Below are 14,030 nucleotides of genomic sequence, written 5' to 3' on the forward strand. Positions count from 1 at the left end.
AAAATTTGAACAACAACCACCACAAAAACCTGGACAACATAAGCGATGCAGACAACACAACATAGATATTACCTAAACAACCACAAGAACCGAAGCAATCACAACAACCTACACAATCACAACAACATAAACAACCACACCAGTATAAATAACTACAATAACAAAACATTAATTACCCATATAACCTACAGGTGATCCTTAAATCAAATTTAAAGAGTCAATAAATAATAACGGGTTAATTGTAATAATTATTAATCAGCATGGACGACGATAATATGCGTGAGATCATCGATGAATTAATCTAGTTTGAATCTGATTATGTTCCTAAGCACGAATGTTTATCCGATAGTATCAATGATAAATTTGATATGATTAAACAAAGACGAGTTGAAGGTCGTTATACATTACCGTACGAATATAGAGTTATCATAGATATGCAATCATATATTTAAAAAATAGATTGTATTCCAATACGAAGACATTTACCGTTATCAATGCAACTTGAACGTGTACGTTGCCTCTTGGAAAACAATATAATCGACGACGAAGTAACCATCAACGTAGTACATGAGCATTAAGACAGCTTGTCTCAGTACACACAACACGATGCTATTCGAAAACGTGATGTTGATTTATCGCAATATGATGATAAATTATTTGACGATGATCAGGGAAAACCAATATGTGATATATCTTTTATCACGTCAGAAGTTAAACAATGTCGGTTTTGTTAATTATATCTAAAACTGAACGGTAACAATTGTTATGTTTTGAATAAAACACATACATTTTAACGCTAAGTATTTTCACTGTAACTATCCTAGGATGAAATCTATTGGTGCCTCCTTTTATATTGTATCTACCAACTAATACAATTGTTGTTCTTACACCGTCCTGAGCCATGCTATGATATTTATGATATTAGAATCATCCAATCTGCTACTAATATCTTCACATATATTATCTTTGGCGTTATCTTTAATGTTTGGACGGTTCTGGTGGCCTACGTGATTAGAGCGTCGGCATAGGGTGCGGAAGGTCGCTGGCTCGAACCCCGGCTAAGTCACACCAGCGACTTATAAAAATGGCACAACCAGCTGCCTCGCTAGGCGCTCAGCATTAAGAGGTTAGTGTTAGGACCTGGTGTCAGGATAATATGACTTGGCGGGACATCATGCTACATATCTGCGGCATAGTGCACCAGTGTTAGATATCACTATAAACTGCCACACTGCAGACATCGTGGTGATATGACTGAAAAATTGTTAAAGCTACTTTAAAAAAATTCAAATCACACACACACACACACACTTAAGATTTGATATTCCTATAATACTTTTTCTTTTCCATTTTGTAAATGCGTCAATATTTATATTGAGATTATCCAGAGTACTTTCGGAGCTATTCCTGATAAAAAATATCCTTCCATTGCTTCAACGAAGTAATATCAGCGCAAAAACTAGACAAGTCTGCTACACGATTATCAAATTATTTAGTATTCAACACGCGCAATATTATCGTCGGTATATATTTTTTTCGTCACAATGATATCATATTAGATTTTGCTTATAGTGATTTCTTCGTTACTCACGATAAATTTATTTTGTGCTTTTATTAACCGTACCTGCATGAACTTCACTTACGCTAGTGTGAACCGTATTAAATGTGTTTTAATTATGTAATATCGTCGTTGATTTTACTAACAGTGATGTCTTTGCTGTCCCCGATACAATTTTCTTTCCATCCGTGAAGCCAGTTTGACGATGTGCTTGCTATCAAACTCAGATTTGATAGCGTTAACATCAACGTATACGAACGACATCGTTGAACACAAAAATCTGTATTTATTTTGCACCTGGAATTATCGGGGTGATACATCAACGAGACTGACACCGTTGGGAATTTGTGTTGATGTAATTTAAATAATTCTTCCGTGACACGTCATACGCAAACAATCACGAGAAGAATCACTGGCAATGGGTGGGGACTGGCCTTGGTTCCCACGCGTGATGACGTTACTGGGTATTTTTCAGAACAGTGCAAATTTCATACCCGTTTGTCACACGCGGAAATTTATTTTTGTTCCGTACGTGATGGAGTCCACGCGTCACCTTTTACATCAGAGAAATAAAAGCAAATATACAAGTAGTGAAGGGGGACGTGGTGGTGAGGCTGTTTAACGTCAATGGAAATCTCAGTCAAAAAGGTCGTGGGCAACTTTGGCGTCAAATGGAATTTAACATGGGAAATTTAAACATGATGTGATTGGTATATCGAAATTGGCGTCAATGGGAATTTAAGACGGGATTTTTTTTTACATGGACTGAATGGTATATCCGAATTGGCGTCAGAGGGAAAAAACCCAGAACGCTTGGCGGGACTTGAAATAGAGCTGGACATACATACATACATACAGACAGACATACATGACTACCTACCTACCTACCTACCTACATGCATACATACATACATACATACATACATACATACATACATACATACATACATACATTGATGAATATCAATCTATCACACCCAAAATATAAAATCAACTAAAAAAGTTGTTAGGCGAGAAAGCAAATCTTGTCGAAACAGTGGAGTGAAAAGGGCCTTTGAGTTTCTTCTTTTTCTTTTATTTTCTCTCCTCCCTTCTACTTCTCCACCAATACCTCAATGTTTGCATCGCCTTTATCTTCTTCTTCTCATTCTTTTCCTCCTCTTCTGTTTCTCCTTCTCCACTCCTCTTCCTTCCTCTTCTCATTATCTTCTTCCCTTTTTATCTTTTCATTCCAAGCTCTCATTTGGATTTGATCTTCTGTCTCCTCCTTTTCCTCCTTTATCATTTCGTTCAGTATGCCTTTCCCTTTCTTTAAATTGTTGATCTCCATAGCCAATCTGATCTAAACTGCATTGTCACCAGGATCTCCTCCACCATACCTAGGGTATCTACTACCTTCTGCAACTTCATCATTTTCTGCAATGTTTGTTTGTCGCCATGGCTGACTATTCAATGTTGAATGGCGCGAATGACGTGTAAAGCACGGACGTGAACGAAAACATCCCTTACACTAACTTCACATATTATCTACTACCCAAACAGAAGGGAAGAACAAAAAGCTAGTATATACTATCCACTAGCCCCCGATATACTATCCACACACGGGAAGAGTAAAAAAAAACCCCACCAAATCTACTATCCACACATGGAAAGAGGAAAAAAAAAACAAATCTACTATCTACACAAGGGAAGAGGACAAAACAATCCCGAATCTGCTATCCACATAAGAGAAGGAGAAAAAACAAACCCCAAATATACTATCCACACAGACGCATGCGCGCAACACACACACACACACACACACACACACACACACACACACACACACACACACACATCATACTCCAGTCTTGCTCCCAATGGACTTTAGCTGCTGAGAATGTGAAGGCAGCTTCAGTGGCCTCATCAGTCCATGATTCAGTCTGCGGGACCCTGAAGACATTCCTCTTTCTTCTCCTATGCCAAACCCTGGGATGTTGACGTCGTTGCTCTCGCAACTCCTCCTCCCAATTTTATGTCTTGAGGATCAAGACTCTTGGTGCTGATACTGATCGTGGAGGTGTCCTCACCTAGGGGTTGACCTCACACAAATGTCTTAGCACGAGGTGAGGCAGTATCCCTCTCTTCTTTTCCTCCTCTTCTTTCTTTTTCCTGTCATCTTCTTCTACTTCAACCCTAGCAGCCTCGGCTATGACCTCCATAGCCAGTGCATCTAAAATGCACCTGATACACTCCAACACTGCTCCTTCGGAGATGAGAACCTAACCAGATACTCGTTTAATTTTTCTTCTTCACTTATAATCAGTCATTCATCGTGTCGAATTTGATTGGGATGATAGTTTTGAAATCCATAGCAATCTTTCTTGATCAATTCCATAATTTTTCTGCCAGGTCTTTAGCAAAGCGGGAGACTAAATATTGTTCTTGTTCGAGTCATCTGGACCTCATTTGTCTTCCACGACTTTCACGATATCCTCCCATTCCATTTCCAAAGAGGGATACGTGTCTTCCATGGCTTCTAATAGTCTAGAATCACTTCTCTTAAACTGTTGATTTCTATCGTATTGTCGAATTCGGCATACAGGACGACGTTCACCGTGTGGGGTAGAGCTTCTGCAAACTGAAGTTCCACACGCAGTTGACCAGATTTTATAGGGTGGATATGTACCTCGAAGCTTCCTTGGTCTTTAGTGAATTCAAAAGCCCACAAAGTGTAACTTCCAGCATAATCTTCGTACGAAATGCCGTGACTGATGTTGGTCCTTACTGTCCGGTGGCAGGGACAAGTACGACCTCAAGTAATTCTTCTGAGCAAAGTTTCGAAAGGTCTGGTATGCAAGATCTTGCCATGGCGACCGACTTAGATTTTGGGCACTCTGTAGTGCTTAGACTGGAAAGGATTTTGATCATGGGCTCCGTTGAGGGCTGCATTGCTAATGATGCCAACGATTAAACGTTTGGGTAACTGTCCTTGGAACAGGTGATCTTTGATCTTGGATCGGAGTCCAGAGGCAATGGTGAAATTTTTCATTTCCACACGTCGTATCGGACACTTAGCAGTCGTTCTGCTCAAATTGTGACTGGTGTCGTTTCCCACTTTAGGTAACACTTTCACAAGACGCATGTAAAGTCTGGTTTCTTGGATGATGTATTTATATTCCTTGGTATGAACCATCAAATGGAAAACGGTACTGCTGAGATTCAGTCTTAGGTGGATATCCACTCCGTTCAGAAAATACTTGTCTTGCAACTAACATGTCCAAATGCAAACGATCCATCAGTTCTAAACTACGTTCTTGCAGGATTTTCTTTCGACGGTGGTTAAAGCCTACATTATGAGGATCGTCATATGCTGTCACGACTGTGTCGTTAAACTTGTCTAAGCCTGTTGGTCAGGTTTCTATACCACGCAAGCAACCAGATGAGTGTTATTGGTCTCTTTTCCGTACGTAAAGAGATTTTCCAGGTACGCTCGATGAGGGTAAGTATCCATGTTACTGCTGAGGAGTTTGTTAGTCAAGTACAAATCCACTTCATTAAACAAAGAATGCATGAAATTGTTGACGGGAGCTACTCTAGCATCGGCTCCTTGAGCGGTGTCGTCCGTTTTGATAGCTTTGACTTTAAGCTACAAGTAACTGCTATTCTGTAATCTTCGGGTTGTCCTTTGATTACAAAGTGGATGGGAGCTGAATCTGTCAAAGAACAGACGGGATGAAATTCTACCCGTTGAGATTCTTGCATAGTCATCATGTTAGGTGGCATGACAAACATATCCAGTTCCGACTTGAAACAGGCAAAAGACTCTTGGTGCATCATTATTTTATCTCTAATAAACAAAAACGTCAAAGTCTTGTGCGGTCCCTCTTGATCTTTCTAACTCTGAATGTATGAAGTCATCTGGAGGGGTGTCTTCGTCGTCTCTTTCTGCCTTGTCCTTGCTGTGGCGTCAGGGCATTTATAGGAGTTTCTCGTCGGCCCAAAATGTCTTTGCTCGTTTGAAGCAAGATACTTTTGCCTTCTCTCAAGAAAGCTTCTTTGGGATTTTGTTTGTCGATGATGACATTTTGGAGAAATTCTTTGCCTTGCGTCAACGCGACATCTTTCAATGCGAGCAATCCTCGTGTCACCATCGGTTTCAACACGGGGGGCCACTGAACGAAAGGCCGATTTCAACCATGTCATCACTGTCGAGCGACTCCTTGGTACACAGGATACATGACTTACGAATCGTTAGAGAATAGTTTTCGAAAATGGACTGTGACTTTTTTTTTGGTGAATGGAATATTTTGTCACAGATCTCCATATATAGCAATGTTGACAGTGTCGAAATACGACTTATCGAGGGGTAACTAATGAGGATGTTTAAATTCGCGGTGAACGTAATAGATGTTTCCACCTTCCTGGTCAGTGGTCATGCCAGAATCCACTTTGAAAGAAATGACAAGCAGTAACGGTATGGAGGTGTGTCCCACCACGTTGTACTCCACCACATCAGAGTACACAAAAATCAAATTGAATCCTTGGCTCAGTTCTACAGTGGATCTAAAATACTTCTCAAAATCCAATTTGTTGGTGATGAATGGTATGGGTTCATCTGGCTTAATCATCTTGATATTCCTACCCAAAATGTCAAACAATTCGGGACAAAATTGAATGGCCAACGTTTTGCTATCCGGAAATTTCATCAGTAGACGACGAGCATATTTATGGTACTCCAGTGTGACACTTTTTTGTTTCCTCTCCAAAGCTTTACCAAGCAGTGCATTTAATCTGTCAGCAATTATGTCCAATAAATGTTGTCCGCTAAAATAATAGCTTGCCAAAATTTTCCCAGTAAAGATGTACCGTGGAGTAGTGGGGGCTACTTGTTGTTTCTAGAGTCATCTACAGTTGGGTTTTTGTCCAAGTACTCTTGCACACGGGCGTCCAAAACTTCGATCTCAAAAGTGTTTTGATTTTTAGCGATTCTTTTGATTTGTGTAGGGTAAATCATGTCCACCAAAGCCACTTCTCAATGGGCTTCGTGATCTAATTGGATGGTTAGAGGTAATCTGGCCGTGATACAGCACAAGGTATTTTAGGGAAACACCTCCATGGAACTGTCACTGGGTAACGTTAAGCAAAAAGAGTTGTTTCTGTTCATAATTCCAGAGTTAAGCTGTCGGAGGGGTCACTCGAAGTGAGAGACGTATCTAAAAGAGGATAGTTATTGTTGAAGTTGTGACTGCTGTGAAGGTGACTGACGTTGGACGCAAGCCTCCCGTTGTTCCAGTTACAGGAGTAATTCAGGGAAGGATTGGCAAGAAGGTAACTGATGCAACTGCTCTGTAAAATGGTCCACATTTGTTTGTCTCTTTGCTGCGTACTCAAATTGGTAATGGCAGCACCGATGACACAATACACCACAAAGAGTTGACAGAAAAAGACGATTTGGGTTTAAGAAACACGTTATCCACCCCACCCCCGCAAGGGTCGCTTTTGTAGATTGTAACGGACAGAATGCAGAATTTTGCAGAATCAGAGCATGTGGGCCGGACGTCTTACTAGGAGTTACATGATTTTGGATCTCTAAATTGGCTTCAAATGTATTTAATCCTTGTGCAAGCGGGGCTTCTGCTAAAGGGCATATTCGGGCCGGATACCTCGTAGCGAGCCAAGATGGTGTGAAGAAACCTAGACCCAGGCGGAAAGAACATCAAACGGTAGGCGTGTCGACTAATATGGGATGAGAGAAGCTAGATCTTCCGCTGGGAGGGACTAATACTTTAGTGCGAAATTGCTTCATTCTTAGTCGTAAATGCACACAGACCCGTTAGTGAGCTGCTATTTCTCGGGGGAGAGAGACGTATTGTCTAGTAAAGCAGGAAGCTTATATTGACGAGGGAATTTTAGCTAAAATCTACTCCGAGACTTAACTCGTAAAAAGAAGGGAATTGGACTGGGTAAACAAGCTTCTCAAAGGAAGCTCCCATGGTGCGGTGAGAGTCGGTGCTGAGATATTCCAGGGTGTACGAAGTGACGACACGGAGAGAATAAGCCGTGGAGACTTCCAGTGTGTACACAAGAGGAACGGTGTGTAGAAGGAGGAAGAGGAAGGAAGGAGGAAAGAAGAGAAATTAGATGAGTACTTGGGAAAACTCACTGAACAGAGACTCTCTCACAATAGGACAGTAATTTCTATATTTCGAAGTAAAGAGTAAAGGGCATTTGGTCAACCCGACCATTATTGTATTAAGATATACTGAGCTGAAGATTTATGTTCATGAAATTCTTGCATTCGTATATTTGATAAAATTGTTATTTATTCAACCTTGAGATGTTATATGTATTTAGAGAGTCGGAACTGCTGACTGGGGTCTCGTGAATCATTAAATTTTAATGCACACCTTCTGCAGTATTATTTATAATACCGTAGTGGATCCGTATTATTTATAATACAGTAGCGGGGTTGTGACATAGATCTTGCAGAGAAGAACTGGGTGAAGGAGTGGTCACAGTTGCAGTGGTAGCTGAGGCTGTGTTGAAGGGCATGATGGTCACTTCTTTTTATAGTCGATGACTTGCGAATCGTCGATCCAAGAATCAAAACTTGGAGAATATCCTTTCCAACGTACTTTGACTTCTTTCCCACTTTTCGGGCTCTTCGTTAGAGAATGCTTTCGATGTCGTACACTTAGTCTTCTGTTTGTAGTCACGCGTTGTATCTCGGGCAAATAAAACGTTCTGTTTAACACTCCTCCGTTCATGTTTTCCAATTTATAGACGGCATGATGACGGCCACACACTCGTCCAGTGACACGAAACAATTCAGTGGTCCAGTTGGGTAAGTAACCTTTGTCGAAAGTGCGTATGGTTTTGCCAATGCGCACCCAATCTCCTGCCGACAATATTCCACCTTTCTTTGGGACAGCCACCGTCGGGAACGTAACAAACAGGAGCTGAAAAACAGTCACTTTGTTGTCGTGAGTCACTTGATGGGGGGCACATCTGATGCTCCGATGGTAAGATTGGTTGTACGCTCGGACCAGGTGCGGTAAGATGTCGATGTACTTGAGAGTGTGTTCATGTGTAAAATATTTACACATGCGTTCTTTCAAGATGCGTCGAAAACTTTCCACGATGCTGGCTTTGGTTTCGGGATTCTCGGTGGTGAAAAATTGAATGCCATGTTTCTTCAATTCCATTTTGAAAGCTTGGTTCACAAATTTGGTGCCTTTGTTGGTTTGTCATCGAAGAGGGTGACAACCACTTTGTTTCAACACCAGTTTGAGGGTTAGCGTTAACTCAGTGTTCGATTAGGAAGTCAATGGCACGACCTAGACAAATTGAGAAAAGACGTCGATGACACAAAACAAATATTTGTAGCCACGATTGTAGGTGGCCAAATGGGAGACATCGGCTGAATCGGCTTGCCATTGATGATCGATACCCTCCACTCGGGTGCAACTTTGGAAAATTTTCGTCGCACTTGAGGTAAACATACAATTTTCAGACGAGGTTTGGCAGCACGGTACAATTTCTGGACTCATTCCGTAAACTGCAGGATAGGATGGATTATAGTAAAGGCTTGCTAACACCTTCTCCATTTTTTTTAATAAGTCACCCACTATTTGCTGATGATACTTTGAATGGGGCGAAATGATGGTTAGGAAACGGCTTTACGTGTCCGATGTGACACGGGAATAGATGTCTAGGGTTGTGGTGGCGGTGGTGCTGGTAATGGGATGGTTTTGGTTTTCTTTTCTTTTATCACTTCAGATTTCACTTCTTTCTTGTTCACTTCTGTCGAAGGAGGAGTAGACATCATCTTTCTAACCCAAGGTTTGAGTTCTTCTCGTTGAGGGGTGGGGGACGGGGTCAACAATGACGCTCACATCTTACTTGGGATGGGAGCTGCTGGCGGTGTTTGAAAGACTTCTCGTGCCTCTTCTTCCTCTGGCACCCGTGTAGCTGCGCCTGTCTTGGCCGCTGCGGTGGTGGTGGCGTTGGTGATGAACTTTTCATCAGGGCCTCAAAATCTTCCACAATTGGTAGAGCTGTTTCGTCTAAAGCTTTCTGGTGAAAAGTTATAGTCGTTTCAACACTTGACCATATCGTTGCGATTTATCCGTTTCTGACCAAAATGCTGATATCCATCAACGATTGTAATTCCTATTGTAACTGGGACATCTCGGTCAAATGAGGATTGGGAGGTAAATGCGGGCTCTGTTGTTCTTGCCAACGATGGTATTCCATCCATCGTTTGTAAGGCACTAAATTCAGTTTTCGTCCTTCCATCGGATTGCAATGGTCACGTCTGAGATCTATTAACTCCAGAGGACCATTTTATCTTCTGGGTCCTTTTTCAATCTTGGAAGCATTTGTAAAATACCTCTCAGGAGCCCCTTACGCGGGCCCTACTATTGCTTTGGCAAGAGATGCTAACAGGGGTAAAAATCCTCCGCGTTGCAAAAACATATTTTTCTTTGACGGATGGGGATTTTCTTTGAACCATTTGGCGAAGAACGTGTCGATGTTTGGCTAAACATTTTTTCTGATGTGGAGACAAAGGTATCGGGCCTTTCAAGACATTCAGACAACATTCGCTCACGGTACCGATGACACCTTTGGAGGCTGTTTGAGTCTTTTTCGCATGGATGGAGAATCTTTGGACATGACGGACAACATGTCCTAATGTTTGACTAAACGAAGATGAAGTCCTTTCCTTTTCTTTCCTTTGGGGAGTGAAGAAGGATGTTTTCGGGGGGGGGGGGGGTGACATCTTGGTTTGTTGGTTCCGGGGCACAAATAAAAAAATACACTGACGTCGATGATTTTGGCTTACGCCCTTTTATCTTTTTTTTGGACTATCGCTTCGTCAAAAAGATGACGATGTGTTTTCTAAAATTGCCAAAGAATCATCACCTTTGGTTCCTCCTCTTTTTGTTTGGTAAATGCGTTCTCTCAACTCCATAGGGAAACCACGAATGTTCTCTTGTAAAGTATCCATCCAGAGATTACTGACGTCGTCCCACTAAAGGTAGGTAGTGACAATCCGGAAACCATCAAGCATGTTCCCACTCATGAAGTGACACACCGCAACTGTAGCACTTGACTTTATCCCCTTTCCACAAATACATAAATCCGGTTCTGGCTAATGCTTCGGGGGTAGACCCTACCATATATTTAGGCCATTTGCCTCGGAACGTTAGGAATCGAATTTCAAAGTTGCAGTATGCAGGCAAACGCATAGGGAACGAATATTCGTTTTGATGACGGTACGTTGAAGTCCGTAAGAATTTACTTGGGGTTGGATGACGTCAGTAGGGTAGTAGCTGCATGATTTCACGTGGAGGTAGACATCCACCATGAAAACCAGTAAAGAGTCCACGATAACGAGTGGCATCGATTTCGCGTCCATCAGGTTTGACACGCACAACATCACTCTCCACTCGACTGACGATTTGGTGTGTGGCTAAACGTACAATCTTGTTCGGCTGGTAGGTGGTTACTTTAAAATCTTGATCCTCTCCACATTGCAAGGTTTCTTTCAAGACCCCAAAGTTCACCACTTGACTGGTGCGATAACTGAGAGTGAATCATTTGACTTTACACTCTGTGTGCACTTCTCCTGAGGGTTCCGGTATTCGTAGCCGTACTATTTGGGGCCGCCACTAGCAAAACTTAGAATCTTATCGTTGGGGTGCTCATCCGTCCAGGCTCCTAAACGGTCTCCTTCGATGACAGGGTGTCGTTGACCCAGGCGATCGATGTATGTACGTGTTTCATGTATTTGGTTTTGTCGTGAATCATCTGAAAGTAACCGGAAGGTTCTGTCAAGTACTCCGTCTTGGGTAAACACGGTCGTTGTGCCATTTTGCCCCACAAGCAATTTAGCATCACTCTGGTAAACGATCGCCCTTCTTCGTTTTACTCCACATGATCTAAAGGGATGCCTTCCTGCTCCAAGTATTTATCTTTGAATGTTGCTTGATCTTCGGGAGTGTGGCACCAGGAAGGATAGCCACTGGCTTCGGATAGCCGCTGGCTTCTTGTTTCAGTTTCAAAAAGGCATCCAAGTAGTCTCCAAAAATGCGTTTCTGAGTCTCGTTACCCATGTGGTATTGTTCTGTCTTGGGAAAGTGGTAAATTTCGTACACTTTTAATTACTGGTATCCCAGGTCCAGAGCCTTTAAAAATTCCACGCTAACCCACGTTCCCGTCAAGGCGCGATCTTCCTGGGTGTGCTGACAAGGTCGGTCTTGGGTGCACGTTTCGGCACAAGTAAGGCACAAGATAAACATGCTGAGGTAAAACGGGATGGTACAAGTCCGTAAAAATGTCTCCAATTCTTCTTTCTGTCTCTGTTTAAAATTTTAAAAATTTAACAAATTTTATAACATAAAATTCCGAGCAACAATTGTCCATCTTACCTTTCAGAGCTTGTTGCAGTGATCGCAGGTGAAATTGGGTGCCCAGGATTTGTCTTGATCCTCGACAGGCATGCCGAAATATGCTTTGTAGGCCTCACACATCTTAGCGTCTGCCGGATGCTTGCAGCCTCCTAATGCCATCTCAGAAAATGCAGATATGTATCCACTTCGGCAGCTGGAACTGAACTGAACTGGTGGGCTTAAGGCCCCTGTATTTCTACTAATATTTATATTACTGGAAAATTCTAGAAGTTACTCCAAGTTTACTAGGCACTGAATCTATCTGGAATGTTTTGCAAAATAGGTAAATTTCAAAACTATAACTGTCCTAGTCACAAAGTTTGTGGGGAATAATAGCCATCTTCCATAATTTTGAGGCATAAGCAGTTAGAAAATAACACTTACTACCCAGGAATAAATAGAAAATGTTACACAGTGTAATCAATATGGAATTATTCGGTTGCAACTCTGACGGCGTCATTAAAAAATATGTTGATCACTGAGAGGAAATTAATACTAAAAAAAATAGAGCATCGAAGATCTGAAATGACTATTTCGATAGGTAATAATATGTCCATGTATATTTTGTACAACTTCTAGAAACACAAATATACCTTTACATGTGCAATCTCGGATATGAAAATCTAATTCAGTCTGATCTACGACATGTCGTCGTTTTTTACGAGCACAGTCGCTACACGATCCTACTGTAAATGTACATATTTCGCATGCGATATTTCATCCGCTGTTCATTTGTTGGCGGCGTTAGAAGCCAAACTTGAGTTTAAGCGTTGTATGTAATTATGGTTTCTGCCACAAGGATACAAATTAGTATTTTGAGGTCAATCATGAAACGTGACTTCACAATAGAAGTCCATCTACGTGCTTGTTAATGTTCACGAGGAGGGGTTAAAATACGTCCAAATCAGGTTAGAATAAATTAATTAAAATCTGTCAAAAATTAAAAACAATGTATTTGAGCAAATGTAGCAAGATCATTATCAGGATGAAGTCCTTTGATAATACTCGGACAAAATCATCTGTTGGATGGCCAAACCTTCTGAAATGCAATGGACATTCACTATATCTGAGAAAACTCCCTGGATAACTCTCGACCATTTCGATACTCATAACATCATCGACGTTATAATCGATATTAAAAAGACCCCCCCCCCCCATGACCATATTCAAATACAAGACCATTGAATATCTTCGACAAACGATTTTTTGGAGTTGGTTTCGAATAATTTGTTTTGTCGTCTTACTGAGACAGCTAAAGATGCAGGTGCGAAAGATTTATTCGTGATAATATTCATTTAGTAACCATTTACGGGTTTATACGAACAATTTATGATGCAAATATTATGATCAAAAACATCTTCAACATGGTAGCACAAACTGACCAACTTAAGGATCACTAAAAAACACACAGAACTGACACGGGATCATTAGCAGTAAAACGATAACACAGGGCCGGTTATCCATAAGGCATAGTGGACAACGTGTCCAGGGGCCCCCGAGGCTCAAGGGGCCCCGTATATTATCGTCTGATTTCACAGGCAGGGTTGTTAATAGTACTGTAACCATAGCTATGGACAAGGCAGGATAGCAATGAGCCCCTATATTGGATGTGCCCAGGGCCCCCGAAGGCCTTAATCGGGTCATGCGATAACATCATAAACATTAACGTGACAAAAAATATTATTGTACGAATTTTCGGAAATACCAACGTACGATTCCATGCGTGTCTGTTGTGTTCAAAAATGTTAATACTTCATCTACGATCCTGATATTTATATGAATTATACAACACTTCGCCAGCGATTGTGCTGATGATCAATGGTCTCTTGAGGGCTCCTTCAAGTGCAGCTGCGTGTGCGTTAGTTGCGTCACTTTGTCGAACATCAGGCTCCGATTGTACAATTTTCCTATCTATGGTAATCCATGTCCACGAACATCATTATTAAAATGTTCTAAGACTGCGGGCGTTGGTGTTCAAATTGACATCGTACATTGGTATTAAATTGTCAATATTTGTTCCATACACAACTTCGATG

This window comes from Sinohyriopsis cumingii, chromosome 15, assembly GCF_028554795.1.
Source record: "Sinohyriopsis cumingii isolate HCF-2022 chromosome 15, ASM2855479v2, whole genome shotgun sequence".
Taxonomy (NCBI): Eukaryota; Metazoa; Mollusca; class Bivalvia; order Unionida; family Unionidae; genus Sinohyriopsis; species Sinohyriopsis cumingii.